Below are 8,772 nucleotides of genomic sequence, written 5' to 3' on the forward strand. Positions count from 1 at the left end.
CTTATTCTGGGCCTCTGTTCCATTGTTAGTAACAACGATGCTGAGTACTTGGCGCTTTCTCATGCATTTTGCCCAACGGAAAGAACACGAAAGCCACACGTTGGCTACGTACTTTTGCACGTGTGATTTTTCTTTATGCAAAGACAAGTTCTTCAGAGAAGCTACTGCGGAATCGTAGGATTTGCGAGTGGTCGCGTTCGCAACACGCTTCAAGTCAGCCAACAGTTCCTGCTGCTCCAGGGAATTGAGACAGGTAATTGAGACAGTAGGCAGTTGCTTCACCGAACTGCTCTTCAATGTCGCCTATCTTGACGGTGGAGAAGTCAGCCATGAAGTAATTGGGCTTCCAAAGGGGATTCCATGATTTCAAAATAGACAGGGCCTCGCTGATCGACTGCTGATCTTCATACTGCGTCATGAATTCGGCAACCACCTTGTAACCGACATTTGTTCTTAGCATACGAAAAACAAGGGAATAGCATACTTTGTCGTTTTGTACGTGGCATCCATGAAAACCAGCTCTGAACCATATCCAGTTTGTAACAGTCGCTGTTGTCACTCTTCCTGGTGAATAAATAGAAAGTTTTGCCGCGGCTGGTCTTCCTCTGCCGTCTTGTCCTGGTCCTCTTCGGCTTGTTTGCTTGGCATGATGGGGCCTGAAGAAGAACCTGCTTGGTGGTGATTTATCTTGCCACTCCTCAATTTCTCTCCCTAATTATTCTTGGGCATCTTTGCAGTACTTTTAGGCAGCTATGGCGGCTCGCGAAACGTGGTTCCGAAGATCTCTTTTGGTAGGATAATACGTACGATTACTTAAGCGCGGTCGCTTATCCACAGGAACCCCACAAAAAAGCTCTTTTTCGACGAAATCTGCGATGCTGCGCTCTACTTTGCCTATGTTGGTCTCGCCCTTGCTTACTAGCTCGAAGATTTTGTCGATACTTCGCTTATCTATGTTTTGATTTACGCCAGCGGTCGCACCAATGGGATGCCCTTTGTCGAGAGAAGAAAGAGGTATTCGAATGTAATGACGTACAGTTGTTTTCCCTTGTACTCCATCTTGTAAATCTTTCTTCAGTTTCTTTGCCACTTTTTCCTTTGCCGATCGCAAGCTGTTCTCAGTGTCACAACTCGTCGCATCTACTCCATAATCTTCGAATACCATTACGTTAAAGAAATCCTAAGATGCTGGAAATACCTTCGACTCACATTCTTAGGAAAAATCACTGTTATCAAATCACTAGTGGTCTCCCAATTAGTTTATCTACTCTCGCCTATTCGCTCAAACTGCAGGGTTTTAAACGAAATAAATGATTTACTCTACACTTTTCTATGGAATGGTTTAGTGTCTCATTTACGACAGGCGTTTTCGCGCTCTCAAAACAATTAGCCATACAATTGCTTTCTGTACTCGAAAATCTCCCATTTTTTTGGAACAGTCCGCGAAAACGCGCCTGAAATCATATGTGAACCGCTGCCATATAAGTGAAGGGACTCACAAATTTAAGATGCCGTTCTTGTTTCAGGGGTGCCGTTCAGAAAACATTGAAAAAACTTGAACATGTTTTGCAGTGTAAACGAAACCAAATTTTTGGTGTGCTGTGCCCAAAATGTATGTAGTGTAACTGTGCCTTAAATCCCCAATTAACCAGCCACTTCTATTAAGCGGCCCTGATCGCCTTTTTGGTCGTCCCGATGAGGGTTTTCTTTTGTCGTAAGCCTTTCTAACAACCTGTAATGGAATGGACAGATGACCATGACATTCTCCTGTTGCGCAAATTGTTTGCGCGAATCCAGGAAAGATTGAACAAGCTCGATAATCGAAAATTTGTGATAAAGGGGAGTCAGTGACCGATGGAATCTGCTTCAGTTCAAGTTTAAACGCATTGCCCGATTCCATATCGTGAGGGACTGGGGCGACTCCGGATAACCGCGGACAAGGGAAAAAATGGGGGCTACGTTGAGTCTGCCTGTTCCAAAAGATCAGAAGTTTCCGCAAAGCTTTTCCAAGTTACCAGCCGCAAAACAAAAATTATCCTTTGAATTTATCAGGGGACAGCTATTTCATGGAAGACTAGAGTCTGTAGAATGTGAAGAACTGACTAGATATTGCAGCAAACTTCAACTTATGACATCGGGTACAAAAAGAGAACTCATCCAAAGATTGGCAACCCTGAAGGACGAGAGTGTGTTCGATAAGAGAGTGAATCAGATCGGTAAACAGTTTAAATTCAATAAATCTCTCTCAAGAGAAAATGTGCCTCTTACAACAGCGGGATGGAAGTTTGATACGGCTTCATTCCCAAAAATCAAACAAGAAAACGTAGATGTCTATCTGTCATCTAAGAGACAGGGTAAAAATGTTTCAGTCAAGAAAAATGAAACCTGTAAAGGTTTTGAAAAGAGGGGAGTCTGAGGTGTTTATAAAAGAAGGCGTACTGAACAATTTCAAATACGGAGCCCATTAAGTGCCATTAAATTACACTTCCGATTTTATATCTCCCCTGAAGTTTTGCCCGCGTTCTGTCTTTTTTCCCGACTTTTTTCTCGACTTTTTTTCGGACTTTTTTTTCGACGTTATCCGGAAGGCCGCTAACCGCTAAGTGGTCAGTACCGCGTGGAAAGAAAACATGGCGGAATCGGCGAAAGGGTCGTCATTTGACATAATTTAAGAGAATTAAATAGCGTTTCCCTCATTTTTGTAAAACAGGTTCAAATTTCGTTGTGAAAAAAAATATAGCTGATATAGTTGTAAACCTTTACACTGTGAACCATGCATTGTTTTGTTAGAAGAAAAATAGTGTCCAAGGAAAGAGAAGAGTGGACACTTAGTTTCATGTCTTTGTTACAGTTCAAATGAGTATATGCAGTCAATTTCTTGACTGTCACATGTTAACAAATGACGTACATGGATTATATTTGTTGCGTTTCAATTTTCTTTGTTAAAAAACAAACATAGTGCTCAAGGGAAGAGAAAAGTGGACACTTAGTTTCATGTTTTTGTTACAGTTGAAATGAGTTACCGTCGTTTTCACTGTTCCTCGAGGATCAAAAACCTTAAAAATAGACTTCCGATGATTTCCGTCAATCAAACTCCACTCAACCGCTGACGAATTTCAATGGCCAAAAGTGACACAGAACCTAACTGTTAACGTTTGAAAAGAAAAACTTCTCGCCAAATTCGTCAGCAGACGTGGGTGGAATTAGATTGACGGAAATCGTCAAGAGTCTGTCTTCACGGCAGTTTGATTTTTGGAGGTCGCGTAGCAGTGAAAACGACGGTAAGAGTACGTGTAATCAATTTCTTGACTGCTACATGTTAACTAATGTGGGACATTGATTGTATTTAACTATTTCAACAAAAGAATGAATTGCTTTAATCGACGAGTTCTATTTTTTAGGGAGGGCGGTGCGGGGGGCGGGGGGGGGATGTAATCACCTCAGAAAAGTAATGAACTTCGAAATAACTTTACTGGTTTTCTCAAAAGTAAACAGCCCTAAAGCATTGGAATCAGAACTAAATAGCAGTGTCAAAAGGGCTTAAAGTTCAAACTGATGTACCGTGTTACGCATGCCCCAGGCCTCTTAGGTGGCATACAAAGTTGTTGCCTCTTCAGGTGTGCGAGGAAATTGTAAACTTTTTTCCCTTATTATGATTTCTGCCAACTGTGTAAATTCATCTAAGCAACCACTTTGCGGAGGTCGATAGCAGCATCTCTCCTCTGGAAGTTCCAATTGATCCAAGTCGACATCCATATGGTTCTTTGTATCCGACACTTCTGGGAGAAAGAACAGCACATCGGGCCTGCCAGATGGAGATTCCAAGTTTGTTGAAGGTCGAATTCGATGGAGATTCCACTGTCTTGCTGTCCGATTAAGTTCATCACGCAATATAGGCATGAAACAACATTTGAGACATTGTACCTCAATGCAGGCATCGTCACGGCGTCGACAAAATCTGGATCGGACATGACCGGAGCATGGATCGGATCACGGACCGGGTCACAGACGGGATCATGGACCGGATCACGGATCAGATCACGGATCGGATCACGAATCGGATCAAGGAAAAAAATTCAAATTTCAAAGTTCAAAATTTTGTTGAGCAAATTACACTAGAGTGACTACTGTGAGCAGAACGTTTTATTTAATTCAGGGGTGATATGCCTTTATTCTTTTATAATATAAAGCCAACAGGGAGCTGGTCACAGATGAATTTTTTTGAGGCTGTTGAGTTTTGATTGTGATGATCAATCATGTCATCATATCTTTCTCCGCAGTTCAGATAAATAATATTTCGTATATTCGCTGCATCAAAGGTAAACTGTCATAAAACGAGTAAGCATGGTAATAATAGGACGAACGTATGAATCGAAACACAAAAACTAAAAACACTAAAAGAATTAAACACCCCATGATTTCAAACAATTTCCGTTTCTGAGACAAGTCTATACTTTTACAAGATGTGAGTTTGGAATACGATATTTCGTACTGGAATAAAACGAAACAAACCATTTGTATTTCAAGGAAATATAGCTGTTTTACAAACAATTATAGGAATAACATCGATAGCGTGAACGATAACTCAACCCGAGAATAAACAACATTTTAGAATTTGGTCACGATTTTTAGAGTCATTTTTAGGGTCGTAAAGAGTTGCCTTTATATGGAATAAAACCTTAAAATGATCGTCTTCTTGGATAAAAAGCACTTACGACGCAAGAACAAATCAAAACGTAATGAGGCAAAGATTAACGAGGACTGCAAATGACGAACTTGAAAAACTAGGCTAGTTTTTTCAAGATGCGCAAATCGTGTAGCTCCTTTAAAGCAAGTCATCTCCTTAAGCTTTCGTACGTAAGCTTTCTTATTATCTGTAACGTTAACTGTAACGCTCTCATCTGACACGAAAAAGTAGCCGAGAATTAGCTACTGATACGAGAATGGAAGGTTCATGCAAGCTTCGAGCCAACTAACGTTCAAATATAACTACATCTGCCTGCTCATTGCAATTTAAATTCGTCGTAAATTAGGCGCTTATGTGGCTTTTTACATGACTTCTTGTCATTCTCTGTAATTTACAATCATTGCATCAAATTCGGGATTCTTATTTTTATTTAACATATTTTAGTTTTCCACTTTTATTTTTTATTTATTATTATCTTATAAACGATTCAATTTTTTTTTGTTTTCTTTTTCCTTTAAAACGTTTTTTTTCTGTGATCCGATCTGTGATCCGATCCGTGATCCGATCCGTGATTCGGTCCTGTCCGATCCGATCCTGGTTTTGTCGACGCCGTGTTGAACTGGAAGAAATATTTTTTTGCTTTGAGCACAACATTTGATTTAATATAGACCTGATCAATCTACTTGCTAACATATTTGAGAAACTATATGAAAATTACTAAGCTTTAGAACTACCAACAGAATCTGAGGCCTTGCATTCCTCGTCAGACTCCTTTCGACGAATGGGTTTCTTGAAAATGTTCACAATGTGGGTTAGAGCTTTATGAACATAGCCTAAAAGATCAATTCTATTAGAAGGCCAACATGCATTAATTATTGCCCATTCTCACATTCGTCCAATATAGTTTTCATTATAGATCCTGAGCGCGGCAATGTCAAACTTTTTACTTATTTCAGTTTCATCATATTGAGGATTGTATTTAAGAGGAGTTCTGTTATGATGAAGACCTTTAGCCAGGCATATATCAGTTATGCCAAAACCCTTGTCAGTTAGAACTACAGTACCTTTCTCTAACATGTCAAGAACTCCAGACTGTTCAGTTATATCATAATCTGAAATAGTGCCAGGATATGTGTCACTGCACTTAAGAAGTGATCCATAAGGGGTGATCCAGACTGAGGTCTTGCCAGTAGTGTGGTTTTATTATTGACTAAATGTAATATTGTTTACATCAAAGTTTCCTGAAGCAGCAATCTGAGTCTCTGTACAATCACCCATGCATGATGTGTCTCCAAATCAACATCATTGGAGTCTTTTGCTAGGTTTGCTGCTAATTCTCCTGGTCAAAGGAGCGAGGTCAATACTTTCAAAAACAGCTACTAGAAATACTGACCAGGCAACAAATAATCTAGATTGGGTAGAAACACTTGTATTCATCATCCAGCCGATTACACCAAGATGACCTTCGTGGCGTAGAATGGTCGAGAAACACATAAGTTCAGCTCACTTATCCATCTTTCTACACTAACTACTTTCAGACAATTTGCAATCTGGATAGACTAGTGCACTTAGGATGGCTCCAAGCACTCAAACGATCAAATTTACTCTCAGTAAGGCCAGTGATATAGAAGTGTTGGCCTTTCTTGATCATATGCTCATATGTAAATCTTATTCTTTGATACTCCCCTTGAAACAACTGCAGTTGTCTTTGATACTCGGTGTGTTCACTTTTCAGAGTGACAACTTCTTCGGTTAGCTTAGATAATTCTTTCTCCTTCTCTTGTAGCTTTTTCTGTACTTCTAACAACTGACCTTTAAGTGTTGAATTCTCATTGCAAATTGGGTAACCCGAAAACACTGACCCCCTGTCCGCGGACCCCACAACGGACCGGGTCAGCGGACTACCCTACGGACCGGTCCATGGACTACCCTTCAGGACCCTTCTACGGACCACCCTAAAATAGTCTAGAAATAATAAATAAAGATTTTTTATAGGTTGTCTAATAGTTACAGACTCGTATCGGTGATTTTTTGAGTGCTACACTGTGCAAATGTAACAGACTTGGGTTTTTAAGAGGCTGTCTCTGTAAAAACCGACCACTGATTTTACTTCGAAAATTCGATTTTTCTCATAAGCTGGGATTTCGAAGCCCTTACCTACTCAATCACTAAAATGAGTTTTATTCCATTAAAAATTCCAATTGAAGTTTTCTAGGATTGATTGAAGTTCGGTCCGCTCGACACAAGTTTCATGCCCGCCGAAACTGGAAAAATAGCACATATTGTCGGCGCTCTAAAAAAAATAATATTCGCTGAAAAGTCCCAATTCTTTTTTTTTAACTATAGATATATCATAGCAGTTTGTTCAGCCATGTTGTAATTATAATTCAATGTTGTTCCTTCTACTTCTACAAACCTTTCAAGAGGAGTCTACATGATTAAACCGGCTTCGAGGAAAACAATGGTCAGTAATACAAAGAACATCGAAGTATGTGACGGTCACGCTCGACACAGATGAGGAATGTATAAATCTACTTTATATACAAACCTTCAGTTGGAAGGAAAAGCTGGCGGTTTTAATGCTACCTAGGTTTCAAGGATCCCTACAAAGGACCAAAACTTTAATCTTGAAGCCAGGTAAGAGATTTACGGGAATTTATCGGAGCACTTTTCGAAGGCGAGTGTGTTAGTTACTCGATCACTGGAATATTTTCAAAATTTCCTGAACTTTAAGCGGTCGTTAGTTTTGAAAACCTGCTGGGCAGACAAATTTTATTATTGTTTTAAATTAAGGGACATTCATACTTTCTATTCATGTAGTTCAGCAGTTTCAAACAGGTGCCACATTTTTAAAACGTGCCTTCAAAGTAGAGCTATTTTCGCGTTTCGTTGAAAACTCGATTTAACGGGTAGAAAATCTATTTTTAACTGTTGAAGGAACAACATTGAATTATAATTACAACATAGCTGAACAAACTGCTATGATATATCTATAGTTGAAAAAAAGAATTGGGACTTTTGAGCGAATATTATTATTTTTTTTTGAGCGCTGACAATATGTGCTATTTTTCCAGTTTCGGCGGGCATGAAACTTGTGTCGAGCGGACCGAACTTCAATCAATCCTAGAAAACTTCAATTGGAATTTTTAATGAAATAAAACTCATTTTAGTGATTGACTAGGTAAGGGCTTCGAAATCCCAGCTTATGAGAAAAATCGAATTTTCCGAAGTAAAATCAGTGGTCGGTTCTTACAGAGACAGCCTCTTAACACCCCACCCCCCTCCCTCCCCAAAAATACCTAAAAGCTGTTTTCCGCGAAAGGAGCTATTGCCGATGGTAACAAGAAGGAAAGTTCTTGCCTTCCACTCGTGGCTTAATCTGGCTATGGAAGATATATTTTCCCGCCGTTTATTCTTGTTTGTATCTATTATTCCGCTGAGTAAATTGTGAAGCCTGGAACGAGTTCACGGACCCACGGGAGATTGGGCTTAACAAAATGGCAGAGGGGAGAGAGCAGAAATTTCGAGGCTTACCGGATATGGTAAGCCAAATGTTGCAAAATTCAACAACTTGCACCTTCATATTCGACAACTTATATTTATGTTCAACAACATATATTTATATTCAACATTTTATAATTATATTCAACAATACGCATTTTCTTTATACTTCAACCAAAATTCTTTTTATTCAACTAAAAAATTTGTTCAACTTTAACCAAAAATAATTTTATTCAACAACAATATTTGTTCAACTTCAACGCAAATGATTTTCATTCAACAGAAATAATTATTCAGCTTCTACCAAAATCATTATCATTCAACAATATTTTTTTCTACTTCAAACACAATTATTTTTGTTCAACAATAATAATTGTTCAACTTCTATCATGCCTAGTGATTTAATAACATACCTTCTTTTATGACAAAGATTTTGAAACTTCCCAGACATTCAAGACATCATCATGCAACAAAATTCCCCATCCCTCCCCCGGACCTACCCCCGAACGCTGTCACAAATCCCTAGTATTTTGAATACCCAAAACACTGAAAGCGTAAAACTGATGCAACGTTGGTCCTGTAAA

At 39.2% G+C, this 8,772-nt stretch overlaps 1 pseudogene; it reads right to left on the reverse strand.

Moving 5' to 3' along the window:
- Positions 1–1,165, reverse strand: part of LOC145490457 (uncharacterized) — a 2,638-nt pseudogene extending 1,473 nt beyond the window's left edge.
- Between the last annotated feature and the right edge of the window lie 7,607 nt (positions 1,166–8,772).

The sequence above is a fragment of the Orbicella franksi genome, chromosome 6, assembly GCF_964199315.1.
Source record: "Orbicella franksi chromosome 6, jaOrbFran1.1, whole genome shotgun sequence".
NCBI classification, from domain to species: domain Eukaryota; kingdom Metazoa; phylum Cnidaria; class Anthozoa; order Scleractinia; family Merulinidae; genus Orbicella; species Orbicella franksi.